This window comes from Lepidochelys olivacea, assembly GCF_965140295.1.
Source record: "Lepidochelys olivacea isolate rLepOli2 genome assembly, chromosome: 6".
Taxonomy (NCBI): Eukaryota; Metazoa; Chordata; order Testudines; family Cheloniidae; genus Lepidochelys; species Lepidochelys olivacea.
Genome location: NC_140416.1, coordinates 22306806 through 22321105, shown reverse-complemented (window position 1 = coordinate 22321105; position 14300 = coordinate 22306806). Strand labels below are relative to the sequence as shown.

Here is a 14300-nt window from a genome sequence, read left to right as displayed (position 1 = left end):
ACCCATTATGACAGTTATTACCTGAGGCAGTACCATTTGCTGCAGAATCCATCCCACTCTGCAGAATTCAGCTCTAGAACCTACGCTTTCATTTTTTAAAACTGCTCCCATATTATTTTCCAAAGTCTGCTAAAGGTGTTAGACTTTCTGTTTAGGGGGATAGAATTCTACCCTCTGGGCAGATATCCCACCCACCCCCTTCTCCTCAAGCACATAGGAACTCTGAACCTATAGCCAATAGGGGCAACAGCTCTGAAAGGTCTGAGCTCACCTCCCCCACCCTTCAGCACCATGGGATAGTAAGTCTAACACCGAAAGCTGACAGTTTGAATGTCAGCATTGGTAAGGCTGATCACTTTAGCAGAAATTGCCAGCTACTGTGATTTTCCCAGATTCCAAACGGTTTCCAATGCTTCCCCAGGTCCTAAAAGCCTATATTGTGCCTACCCAGATGGCTAAAGCTCCAGTTTCCTGCCTGACAACTTCTACAATGCAGTTCTGCATTCCCAAGACATAAATCTGCAGCATACTGAAAACGGATCATGTGGAGACAGCATAAAATGAACTGAATCTCAACATGACACAGAGGACACTCTACTGAGTACATTATTCATTCCCATCTTTAATTCATTACATTTCTCCATTTTTTTTTCCAATTTACATGGAGCTGCAACACATTTTCCAGCCTGCTGTACTAGAAAGCTGCAGAGCGCATGGACCTTGCTATTGAATGTAAGACCTTCTTGTCATGTTGTACCTTGGGCCTTTGTCCTCAGAAAACAAGATAGCAATAGGTAGTAACCAGTTGTTATCTACCTGGGAGCTAAGTGTTTGTAGAAGCAGGTACTGGGAAGTAAAAGCAGGGATTCTGGCAGCAGGGGGAAGGGCAGGATTCTTGCCTGGAATAAGAACCACCTTTACTGAACCTCCAGTCTGCATTCCCCAGATGGTCTGTCCTACCAGTTCTTGGCCTGGAAGGGGAGACCCAGTTGTGGCTCTCACAGCGGGTGAAGGAGAGATGTTAGGTTGATTAGGAAGGTAAGATGAGGCCCTTGCTGCTGTGGGGAGGGAAAGAGAGTACATTTGTTCTGGATTGAGCTGTGACTTTCATTACAGATCCTCCAAGGGTTAAAGCTAGTTTGAAGCACACAATGTAGGGAAAGACTGTTACATGGGTTGCAGGGAAGGCTAAATTGGCCTAATACAGTATTTTTTCCCATCCTTGATTTCCATGATTCCGTAATAAACATACTCTGAATCAGCAAATGATATTTCCCATTCACATTCGCTATTTCTTCTCTGAATTCACCGCTCGCCTCTGGAATGATCTGCAGCTTTACCTTCCTCCTTGGAGAGAGACAGCTGGATGACTTCACTCCGTGCCTGGAAGCTGGCAATGAAGTTATCACCCCTTTTTGAGCACAGTACAGTTTCTATCACCCTCCGCTCAGGATCCACTGAAGCTCTGGAAATTCTTTTATATCCTTACATGAAATAACAACACAGTCCCTTGGTGACATTTTGTTCCCATTAGCACATGCAAAAGAGAAAAACAAAATACTTAATCCTGGCCAGATGAAAGAAAAATCTAACTGGGCTCCTGCACTGTCTCGCATGGACCAGAAGTCATCTTCTGTTGTCAGCTGCTTGACAGATGGCTATAAATGTAAACTGAAGTTATATTAGCTAGTCTTCTGCTTAAGAGTCGGATTCTGCTCTTATTTTAGTCAATGGCAAAACTTCCATTACAACTGGGCTGTGCTCAGGAGAATCATGTCTTAACTTTTTCACAAATCACATTGCTAAGTGTAGATTGTGTTTAGATGTGGGTAGAGAAGTGGTATTTGGATCTGGAATTGAATTAGGCAGGGGTTTCAGGCTGGATTCACTGCTATTGAAATCTCAGACAGTTTTGACCCTCAAATGGTGGTAACTTTGTAAGAACAACTAATCTTGCGAGATTTCTGCCCTATTAAAAATGGTAGCAGTCTCATGAAATCAGCTGTTTTCTTTTATGAAATTTCTGCCATTTTTGGCAGAAATCTCATGACTTACCACTCTTTTCAAAAGATTGCAGTAGAGGTGGATGGGAAATTGTTTTCCTATTCTGAATTTTTCGAAAAAGATTTAGAAAACTGTTCCTATTCTGAATGCAGATGAAAAATCAAAATCTCAAACATTTTCACAAACCAAACATTCAAAATTTTGTTTGGATCAGATCAACCTGAACATTTAGTTTCAATAATTTAAAAATATTTCATTTTGATTTTGACCTTTTCAGAGGATTTTTTGTTTGTTGGGGGGGGGGGTTGCATTTTTTGCTATCATTGAACCTAAATTTTTAAACAAAAAATTATTTTGAACTGAAACTTTGATTTTTTTTGTTTAGAAAATGTCAAAAAAATTCAACTTTTTTGAATTGGGAAATTCATCAGAACTGATCCTTCCTTGTGAACAGTTTTGGATTTGATGAAAAGACATTTTGCTGAAACATTTCCCCATGAGCTTTAGATTTCAGCTCAGTCCAGATCAGAGCAGGGGGGAAAGGATCTACTATTTTTAGATCTGACCTAGAACCAAAACTGAGTAAGTTTACTTTGGAGCTTAAATTTGAAGAGGTCAGGATTCTGGTTTTGATCAGTCACTGGTTCTGTTGTCTTTGTAAGGGAACTTCTCTAGGACTCTTTTGCTCTGATTCTTCAGACACTGAACTTAATTCTGTAGTCACAGTCACTTTGCTGATTATTTATTTTTTCTGTTTCTAAGATGGCTTCCTGTTTTGTTTGATCCTTTGTTATTGTCCAATTACTGTATTTCCTGTGCCCACTCTACTGATTTCTAACTTAATCTTCCTGGTATTCATAGACATTTCTGTGGCAGGAACACTTGATTTTGCTTTACAGCTTATCGTTGGCAGGAATTTGACTTTGTATCAAACTGCAGTTTCTGTCATGCAAACTGATGTAGCTCTGTTATCTTCAGTGGAGATACATTGACTTCCATCAGCTGAGGAGCTGGAATAACATTGGCTGGAAGGATTTCTAATACAGTACGGGGCCTAAAGGGAAGTGTAAAAGTGGTTCAAGGAAGAATGATGAATTATTGATTATTAATAGTAATTAATGAAAGTATACAATACTATAAATGCACACAGCACTTCTAAGACACATTGTCCCACCCCAAAAGCACTTAGCATCTGACACAGAGAAGGCAAAACATGGGATCCCAATTCATTTAAGGAATAGTGAGTAGCGATTAATGGGGAAGAGAGACTCACATAGTAAAAACTTTAGGAAGAAACAGGTTTTAGGGAGGGATTTGAAGAAGGGGACTTGGTGCGTAGAATCAGGGAATCTCTTCCAAGCACACAGGTCTGAAAGCTGGGAGTGGGAGGTCACTTCTGGCAGGAGGCTAAAGAGGTACAATCAGGAAGATATTTGAAGTGTATTACAGCAACTTTATTGACCCTTCTCAGCCATGTGACATATTTTTACATGCCAGCTGGAAGCGGCAGCCAGTACATCCCTTGGCCCGCTCCGCTTCCAGCGGCTCCCATTGGCCTGGAGCAGCGAACCGCGGCCACTGGGAGCCGTGATCGGCTGAACCTGCGGACGTGGCAGGTAAACAAATAGGCCAGGCCCACCAGGGGCTTTCCCTGCACAAGCAGCGGAACAAGTTTGGGAACCACTGGATTAGATGTTACTTGCAGCCCCTTCAAAACCTATGATTCTATAATTCTATGATTCCAAGGCCAGAAGGAACCATTGGGATCATTGGGATCATCTAGTCTGACTTCCTGTATAACAGAGGCCACAGAACTTCCCCAAAATAATTCCTAGACCATCTCTTTTAGAAAAACATCCAATCTTGATTTGAAATTTTCAAGTCATGGGGCATCCACCCCAACCCTGGGCAAATTGTTTCAATGATTCATTACTCTCTCTGTTACAAATATACACCTTATTCCCAGTTTGAATTTGTCTAGCTTCAGCTTCTAGCAATTGGATCGTGTTATACCTTTCTCTGCCAGACTGAAGAGCCTGTTATTAAATATTTGTTCCCAATGTAGATACTTATAGATGGGAACCAAGTCACCTCTAGACCTTCTTTTTGCTAAGCCAAATAGATTGAGCTCTTTGAGTCCATCATTGTAAGGCAGTGGTTTTCAAACTTTTTTGTGGGGATGCCCACAACCCAGTGGAGCTGGGGATGAGGGGTTTGCGGTGTGGGAGCGGGCTCTGGGCTGAGGTAGGGGGTTGGGTTGCAGGAGGGGGTCAAGACTCTGAGCTGGGGTGCAGGCTCTGGGGTGGGCCAGGGATGAGGGGTTTGGGGTGCAGGAGGGGGCTCTGGGTTTGGGGGGGGGGGCTCAGGGCTGGGGCAGGGGATTGGGGTGGGGGCTTACCTCGGGCGGCTCCCAGTCAGCAGTGGTGTTAAGGCAGGCTTCCTGCCTATCCTGGCACTGTGGACCGCGCTGCACCCTGGAAGCGGCCAGCAGCAGGCCCGGCTCCTAGGCGGAGGCACGAAAGTGGCTCTCGCCCACAGGCGCTGCCCCTCCAACTCCCATTGGCTGGAAACTGGCCAATGGGAGTGCGGAGCTGGTCCTTGGGGCAGGGGCAGTACGTGGAGCCCCGTGGCCCCCGCACCTAGGAGCCAGACCTGCTGCTGGCTACTTCCGGGGCACAGCACAGTATCAGAACAGGTAGGGACTAGCCTGCCTTAGCTGGGCAGCACCGCTGACAGGACTTTTAATGGCCCAGTCAGTGGTGATGACCAGAGCCGCCACGACTCAGTGCCTTACATTCCATGACCCAGTACTGGGTCACGACCCACAGTTTGAAAACCATTGCTATAAGACATGTTTTCTAATAATTTAATGATTCTCGTGTCTCTTCTTTGAACCCTCTCCAATTTTTCAGTATCCTTCTTGAATTGTGGACACAGGACTGGACATGGTATTCCAGCAGTGGTCACATAAGTGCCAAATATAGAGGTAAGATAACCTCTCTACTCTTACTCAAGATTCCTCTGTTTATGCATCCCAGGATTGCATTCGCACTTTTGGTCACAGTGTCCCACTGGGAGCTTACGTTCAGCTGATTATCCACTGCGATCCCCACATCCTTTTCAGAGTCACGGCTTCCCAGGATACATTCCCCCTTCCTGTAAGTATGGCCTACATTCTTTGTTTCTAGATACGTACATTTACATTTAGTTGTATTATAACACATTATTTGCTTGGACCCAGTGTACCAAACAATCCAGATCTCCCTGAATCAGTGAAATGTCCTCTTCACTATTTACCATTCCCTAAATTTTTGTGTCATCTGCAAACTCTATCAGTAATAATTTTATGTTTTCTTCCAGGTCATTGATAAAAATGTTTAAACAGTGTAGGGTCAAGAACCGATGCCTACGGTACTCCACTGGAGACACACCCACTCGATGATGATTCCCCATTTAATATTACATTTTGAGACCTATCCATTCGCCAATTTTTAATCCATTTCATGTGTGCCATGCTAATTTTACATCGTTCTAGCTTTTTAATCAAAATATTGTGCAATACCAAGTCAAACACTTTACAGATTATTGCCTTTATCAATCAAATTTGTAATCTCATTAAAAAAATCAAGTTAGTTTGACAGAATCTATTTTCCATAATCCCACATTGATTTGCATTAATTATATTACCCTCCTTTACGTCTTCATTAATCAAGTGCCATATCAGCAGCTGCATTAACTTGCCCAGGATCAATATCAAGCCTATAATTATCCAGGTCCTCCAGTTTTCCCTTTTTAAAAATTGGCACAATATTAGCTGTCTTTGAGTCTTCTGGAGCTTCCCCAGTGCTCCAACACTTATTGAAAATCAATATTAATGTAATGGTCCAGTGAGCTTCCCAGCCAGCTCTTTTAAAACTTTTGGATGTAAGTTGTCTGGACCTCTAGTTTTAAATTTTTTTAACTTTAGTCTGAAGAAGAGCTCTGTGTAAACTCAAAAGCATGTCTCTCTCACCAACATAAATTGGTCTAATAAAAATATTACCTCACCCATCTTGTCTTTCTAATATCCCCAGATTGACATGGATACAACGCTGCTTATAACTTCAGTAACTTCTGTTTAACATCCTCCAGAGATACTAGTGGAAAGATTATCATCATCACCATATGATGAGACTATATCATCTGTTTTTCCCCAAATACAGAAGAGAAATTTTATTGAACATTTCTGCCTTTTCTACATTATTATCAATAATGTTACCTTTTCCATCTAGTAAGGCACCAAGACCATTGTCAGGATACTTTTTGTTCTTAACGTATTTTAAAAACTCCTTATTGTCCTTAACTCTGCTGGAATAGATGTCTCTCTATGTCCCTTTGCTTCCCTTATCAATTTTATGCAGTTCCTAGCTCTGATTTATATTGATTTCTATCAACTTCCCCTTTCTTCCATTTGTTTATATATAACAAATGGAAGAAATTATGTTACTGTGCCTTCACTTCCCCTCTAAACCAGGTCAGTGTTTTTTTAACTAATATGGCCTTCGTCTTCGATTGTGGCATTTTGGGTATTTACTAAGGTGGTCTGAAATGATTCCCACTTATAATTCCCAAATATGCATGTCCTTTATATAGAACTCTGATAATAGGAGAAAAACAGAAGATGAAGGGAAGACCTTACACCCCCTTGCCCCCAGCAACTGCAAGTTTCCACTCTCGGGCTCCTTCTGTTCCCCTTCTCATCAGTTTTGTTTTGCCCACACCACAAATTTCCCCTTCCCATTTCCTGAATGGGAAAGCTAGAACTTTTTAAAATTAAAACAAAGACTCTCCTTTTGTCTGTCTCTGTGGTTTGATCGGCTGAAGAGGGGACAGGGCAACGGCTATGCTGTAAGAAGCTTGGGGCCAGGTTTGAAAAATCCTCGGTATCATAGCTAGAAACTACTCATTTGAAACCCCATATATGTAAGTAGATCAGGAAATGTCTAGGAAGATGCGATTAGGTTTCTCTCTTTTTATTTCTTTATGGCTTGTGGATTCCTCTGTGCTAAACCCAGGTGTTTTTGTTTTGCTTGTAACCTTTAAGCTGGACCTAAAGAAAGCTATTCTTAATGCTTAATCCTTGTAGATTTTTTTTTTAAATCTAGCAAATGCCTAAGTCCCCAGATGTATTTTCTCTCTCTTTTTTTTTTTAAATAAAATTTACCTTTTTAAGAACAGAATTGGATTTTTGTGTCTTAAAAGGTTTGTGCACATGTTGTTTAATTAGCTGGTGGCAACAGCTGATTTATTATTTTTCTTTCTCAGCTCTTCCCCAGTGGGGGAGAGGGGTGAAAGGGCTTGAGGGTACCCCACAAGAAGGAATTCCCAAGTGCGCCTTCCTGGGCTCTCAAAGGGATTCTGCTCGTGGTTGGTGGCAGCATCTACCCATCCAAGATCAGAGAAAAGCTGTAACCTTGGGGGTTTAGTACAAGCCTGGAGTGGCCAGTATTAATTTTTAGAATCCTTGCGGGCCCCCACCTTCTGCACTCAAAGTGCCAGAGTGGGGAATCAGCCTTGACATTGTCCTTCACCCTCTCTCATCTCTGCATCTTCTTCCCCATGTGCCCTTCCACCTGGAACCTCTTCCATCACCAGTTTTGCCACATCTCCCCCCTCCTTCAGATGTGCTTTTTCCAACAGGCCAGCTGGTCTCTATCCCTCCCTTGAGGGAATTGCTCAAAACAATTTTGTAAAATAAAATTAATCCATGCCAGGCATTATAGTACTTAACTGCTCATTCATGCCCTTTCCCTGGGTTTGTATATTGCTTGCCCAAATTGCAAGCTCTTTGGGGCAGGGACCCCATTATTGTGTGTGTGCAGATCCTAAGTCATGGTAAGTAACAGCAGAGTTTTAGACAGGGATGAGAATCTTGTAGATGAATTGCAGCTTGGATATGGTGAAAGAGAGGAAATCACTGAAGGAACTGAAGGATGAGGTGATGTGGTCAATGCAGGGAGAAAGGATGATGACTTTAGCAGTGGCATTTTAGAAGGACCAGAGTGGGAGTATCAGACAGATGGGGAGGAAAAAGTTTATAAGGAAGAAACATAACCCAAGGGAGGACAAGCCTGTTGGGACAGGGAAGAAGGGCTGATTTTTGAGAGGTAGTGTCGTGTAGTGAATAGCCCAGCGACCTGGTTTTTATTCTCCGCTCTGCCACTGACTTGCTGTGTGACCTTGGGCAAACTTCTGTATGCCGCTCTTTCTCCTTGCACCCCTTTTTCTATTTATAATAAGCTGTTTTAGGGCAAGGATTGTCTCTTATTATGCGTTTGCACATCACCCTGTCACAGGCTTGCCTGAGCGATGGGAATGTCTCACAAAACAAGCTGCTCTGATTTTACAGCAGTAAATTGATATTTAAATCAAAATGGCCCCCTGAGCTTTAAAATTCTACAACATAAAACAACAGCCCTTCATTGACCTAATCAGCAGGTGTGTCAGAGTTAGTCCCCTAAACAAGCCCGGGTTCTTGGGTTAAGATAAGGGAGATTCTTCCATCCCCCATCCCACTTTCACCTAGAACTGGCCCCTGGAAGAAGCAGCCAGCCCCTTTTATCTTGTCTGCTGGGCCCTGATTGGCTTCTGCCTATTCCTGGCCCTTCTAGCCACTGGAACCAATCTTCATTGGTTCTGCCTGCGGCTGATCCTGGATGGACTCTCTATGCAGTTCTTGGAGGACTGAACTCAGTGCTTCTCTTCTACAAAAGGACACCTTCTTTCAGTGGGGTGTGACAAGTGAATGGGACCTCCAGCAGGGGGCAGCAAATGCCTGGTAGACCCCATCCCAGGCCTGAAATGCAATTTAGGCCCCTACGCTCTACTGTATTATGAATAATAATACTGATGATATAGCTGGGATGTGACGGAGAGAACAACAGAGAGAAGTCACATATTACACTGACAATGTGTGTCTGGAAGATAGGGAGAATAGACAAGATGTCAGCTGCAGCAGAGAAGGGAGAAGACAGAAAGAAAGATTAAGGAGAAAGATGAGAAGCTCATTTAAAAGGAATGGATTACCCACTCAGAGGGAGGGAGAGTTGACTACAGAGGGATTGTAGAGAACCACAATAGGGACAAAGAAATGGAAACTCCACCACTAGAGGGAGATAACCCAAAGCATTCTGGGAAAAATACTGGAGCTATCAGTTCTCTGCATCCATGTCCTCCTGCCTTTTAAATCCAGCATGCTTCCTGTTTGTTGGCCACTGAAACACTAGGTTAACAAAAATAAACCTAACTTTATTATTTCCATGCATCCCCCAAAACTTATTTCTAACACAGTTGTCATACAACTGCTGATATCTACTCTAAATCCATATAATATTTACAGAATTAAAAAAAAGAAAGAAAGAAAGAAAAGATGTGTTTTTAAGCCAGTCCTATTTTTAAGCACACCATTGGTTTCAGCAAGAAGTATCTTTTTATATTGTTGTGTTCTTATGGAACACATAGTGTTCAGTGAATCCTATGTTTATTCTTCTATTGTGACATAAAATGTATCAGATAAAAGTCAATCACAAAGCAGTGCACATGTTGTAATGGATCATCTATGCTGAAAGCCACTGCAGAGGATGCGTATTTTACGTGAAGTACTTGAAAAGAAGATTGTTTGGTGCACAAAGGATATGATCCAAAGCCTATTGAAGTCAATGGCAAGTTTCCCATAGAGTTGAGTGGGCTTTGGATCAGAACTAAGGAGAGGGAGCTAGTTCCAACCATAAAGGGCACCATAAAAGGCAGCATGAAAATTAAAAATAAATATAATGGTGAAATCCTGGTTGAATTAAAGTCAAAAGGAGTTTATCCATTGATTTGAATGGGGTCAGGATTTCTCCCAGTAAGCCATTAAATGATACTGTTAGTGACCTACTGATAAAATTATTCATATTGGTTAAAGGTCCCATGAGACATGCAGTGGCCATACAAGTTCCAACATACATGCCTCATCCCCCACTGGAGAAACCACTCCTAATGGTGAGGAGGTCATTCACCCTCTCTGCCTTCTCAGCAGCTTCTCTCCTGAGACTGCCAAGGAGGGTGCCAAATGTGATGTGTGCACCTGTCCCCCTAGAGTAAACTGCAAACATATAATAGAGGCCACTGAATGGTGATCAGGTGTCAATGGCTTGCACTCACCACTGACCCAAGCTGGATGTGAGCTAGTGACTTAGGGTCTGAGTCAATGCCCATAGAAGTCAATGAAAAGACCCATTGGCTTTGATGGATATTGGATCAGTTCCACTGACTGTGATGGACACTGGATTAGCTCCTTGGCGGTGGAACTGTACTGTGTTACCAGTCCCTTGAGCCATCATGGCTCACTGCTTTTGTCTTTCCTACCTTGTTTTGTGTGTGTGTATGTATACTTTGCCATGTACATCTCTATTTTTCTTTTATTCTCCCTCCTTTTCCAGTAAGGAATGTTTTTAAAAGCAAGTGTCTCTATCTGAGCTCCTGTGAACTCTGACTCTCTTTGAGAAATGTTCGTGCTGTTTAACTTAAAGAATTTCTGAAAACGTATAAGGAAGGAATTTCATAAACTGTTCATTGAAAAACATTCCATACATTCCCTCTCCTCCAGAGACACCCGTGTGTGGTCTCTGTCGAGGTCAGATTAGGGGGCTACACAATAGGGACCAAGATTCCAGCACTCAGAAAACAGCATATTGTCAGCTGCTCTGCCAGGATGGAGAAAGATCTGATGTCTCCCATTGCCCAAGGCTGGTAAAGATCAGACATGACAAATGGATGGTAAATATATAGGCTCTCCCAAGGTAGGAGCAGGGAAGTTCCAGCCAAAATGCTCATGAACACTACAACATAACTGTTAACAGATTGACATTAGGCCACTCTCCAAGCATATCATATCTTCAAGGGACAGCAGGTTGATCTGAAAGCAAAACAGACATTTTCAGTTATGGTTTTACCCATTAAAGATAGAGACATTCCAGGGCTCACTCAGAAGTCAGAATGGGATTCCTAGCACACTTGATGGCTGGACAGATGTGTGCAGAGTGGGATGAACACAGAAGCTGGGTATTAACCAAAAATAGGAAGATACGCCCAGAAGAGGATATAAACTTGTTTTAAAGCTCCCTACCCCATTTGAAAGTCACTTGCACTTGCAGCATGGTAATCTCGCTGAACAGTCTGAAGCTGCAGAATGCAATATGCTGCCAGTCCTCGCTATCCACTATTTTAAAACACCCATGTCTTTGTTATTTCAAAACTCAAGTACTCTGAAACATGCCAAAGGTACCACTCCTAAGCCAGTGCAATGGAAATGACACATCAAAGGTTTTAAAACAAAGCTATCTGAGTTAAAGAAAAGCATCAGAAAAATGCCTTTGGTAGAAACCCCTTTTCTGTTCACCACTGAATCACTCCAAAATGGACTTTTCTGAAACTTCCCCCTAGTTCCACCAGGAGAGGTTCTGAGAAAGCTATACAAACTGACAAACCTGAACTGAAAACCCAGATTTGAACAGCCTGAACGTTGGGGAAGTCTGAATCCAAATCTGGACCAACGGCCTGATTTGCCACTGCCCTGCACCTTGTGTCATCATTTACACCTGTAACAGATGCCACTGGGCAAAGCATACAGTGGCCTGACTTGGCAGGGCTGTACACCTTCTTTGCACTCATTTTGCTCATTTGTAAATAACAACGTCTAGGGAGGTGGCATATCAGGCCTCAGATCTTACACTTGATCCCCAGCTCTGGAATTTGGTGAAGAAATCTCCTTGCACTAAACAGTCTACAGAAGTTTGGGAAGGTTATAGCTCTAGAGCCATACTTTCCAGCCAGGACCTCTCTCTAGTTTTAAGCAACTGGAAAAAGAGACTTAAGATGGAGATCACTTTTTAATGTAACTATAATATCACAGTGGTGACATTACAATAAATCTATCACAAACAGTGGCACAGGTTAGATTTCTAAAACAAAGCACATGTAACATGGGAGATAGCTCTGTAGTGCCCATGGTATATGTAATAAACATCAAATCTTATTCTAAAAGCAATGGACAACTGAGCCAGCAACTTCTGGTAGAGACAAAATAGAAAGAATCCTTGCAAATAATTAAACATTGTTTTTCTGAATTACCTTGAATGAAAGAAGTGGCTGGCACGAGACCCACAGAACCTTGGAATGATGTTTTAATGTCACAACTTCCCTGCTGAAGGTTATCTTCTGCTCTCCTGTTTGTCTTCCCCTAACTCTTTATAAATTTGATCCAGCTATTAACAATGTCCATTAGCTTCCTCGGAAGATTATCTCAGCTTTGGAGACTGGAATGTGGGGCTCAGAAAAAAAGTTCAGTTTTGTTTCTAATAAAAATGTACATTGATTTAAATTGCTGGCTTTTAACATCAGTTGTGCAAGCCTTCGTGGTAATAGCCGTGAAAGTTGGTAGATAGAGAAAAAAGGGAGAGAGTGTGCAGTAGGTAGGTAAGTAGGTAATAAACTTAATTAAATAAAATGAATAATATTCTGGAAGGGGAGCTAAAATGGAACAGAGTGAAACTTCCACTGGTTTAACAATTGCTTTAGAAGAGCTAAAATTCTAATATTTTATGGGGAGAGGGTCAAAGAGGGAAGCAAAGGTGTCATGTTACTAAGATTGGCTGTGGCTATGCAAATGAGATGTATAATATTAGTATGGGAGTGGCTATGCCAGTATGAAGCTTCTGAGCATGCCCAATGTGAGATAGATGTTTTCAAAAGCCAGAGCACAGTCATGCTGAGCTGGGTGCACATTCAGTTAATAGAAGTGCTGGGTCTTCACTCCTGACAACATTTCCTGGAACATTGGAGGGTTGTGGGGATGGAGTGGAACAACAGGGTGAGGTTTGGGGAGCTGTTTTGACCGAGCACGGTAAAGTTGCTCTGAGGGTCTGGAGGAGGCACATTTCATAGCAGAAGTAGTCACAAGTTTTCTGTAGAAATATTTGTTTGTTAGACAGAAAACGGCTTTTCAGTGAAGTGGAATTGTCACCAAGAAAGTTCTGTTTTCATCAACATTCTTGGGGATTCTTGTTGAAAACAAAAGCAAAAATTGTTCAATTTTCAATCATTTCCCAGCCAACTGTGTCCTATAGTGCTCCTTACTGCTGTTTCAAAGAGAGGCAATGGGTGCTTCCGCCTCATCTTTTGGCAGATGAGGGCCGTTGAGCTGGGCATCCATTCCCTATATCAGCTGACCCTGCCTCTCTGAGGCAGTTCACTACCTCCCAGTGCATTAGCTTGCCTCATCACCTGGATTTCAGAGTCGTGGAAGGTCAGCACTTTGCCTGGCTCCCGCATGCATAAACTTTGAGGAGAAGAGGACAAGAAGCTCCTGGCTGCCCTTTCTCCTGCCTTAACATCCCCACGCAGGATGGAGCCAGAATGTAGCCCTTTGAACACAGTACTAGGGCAAGCTCCACATGTTTGGGAAGAGAGTCCGAGCTCAAAACTTCTCTTCAGAAAGCAGATGAAGGGCGTGTGGTTTGTGCCAAAGCATGTTGAATCAAAAGCATCTGAAAGGTTGATCTCCCCGTGGCTTTGCGGTGATTATAAACATAACACCATGGGAAACACTCTTCAGACAGTTCTAAAGAATCCCTTTGACACTTCCTGCCCTCAGCTGGAGAACGGAGCCATTTCCTCACAGGCAACAGGGTAACAGGGGCCTAATGAATGAGATCATCAACCAGGCATCCGCAGAAGTTGGAGGGGTAGGGTGGATTTTTCCCATTCTTAGTGACTGGAACTAAAACACACACACCAATATATGCACATGCAAAGGAAGCAGCTGTTCAGATGTAAAGGTGAATGGAGCACCTGTCTGAGGCTCTTGGGTCAGTCTCTCTCTGGGTCGAGCCTCAGTTCTGATCCATACCCTCTTTCTTTTCCAGGATTTCTTCTATTTATAGGGACTGAGAGCTAACAGCCCAAACTGATATTAATGGAAGCACTGTTTTTCTACAAATGTAAGTGCAAATTATGCTGTCTCCCCAGTCTTTACTCAGGCAAAACTCACATTCAGAGCACTGGTTAGACCATGTAAAATGCTGACCCCAGATGTGACAAAATTTGACATCCATCCGGATGTTGATTTTTGAGATGTACATCCTTACCCCTAATCTCTGCTGTGTTTGGAACAATAGTACTTAAAAATTCCCAATTATTTAGAAAAAAAAACAAGTTGATATCAAGAAGTGTATGAGATGTAGAGAAGAAATTCTGGGCTTCCACAAAGCTCCACC

At 42.6% G+C, this 14300-nt stretch overlaps 1 long non-coding RNA gene across 9 annotated transcripts in view; it reads left to right on the top strand.

The window, feature by feature from the left end:
* The window catches only part of LOC311522041, a 92565-nt gene extending 85404 nt beyond the window's left edge, over positions 1-7161 (top strand). For all 9 annotated transcript variants that reach the window (XR_014712031.1, XR_014712032.1, XR_014712033.1 and 6 more), the window contains 2 exons: positions 5043-5162; positions 6078-7161. This is a non-coding gene — a long non-coding RNA (uncharacterized lncRNA). The remainder of the gene's footprint in view (positions 1-5042; positions 5163-6077) is intronic.
* Positions 7162-14300: the final 7139 nt, after the last annotated feature.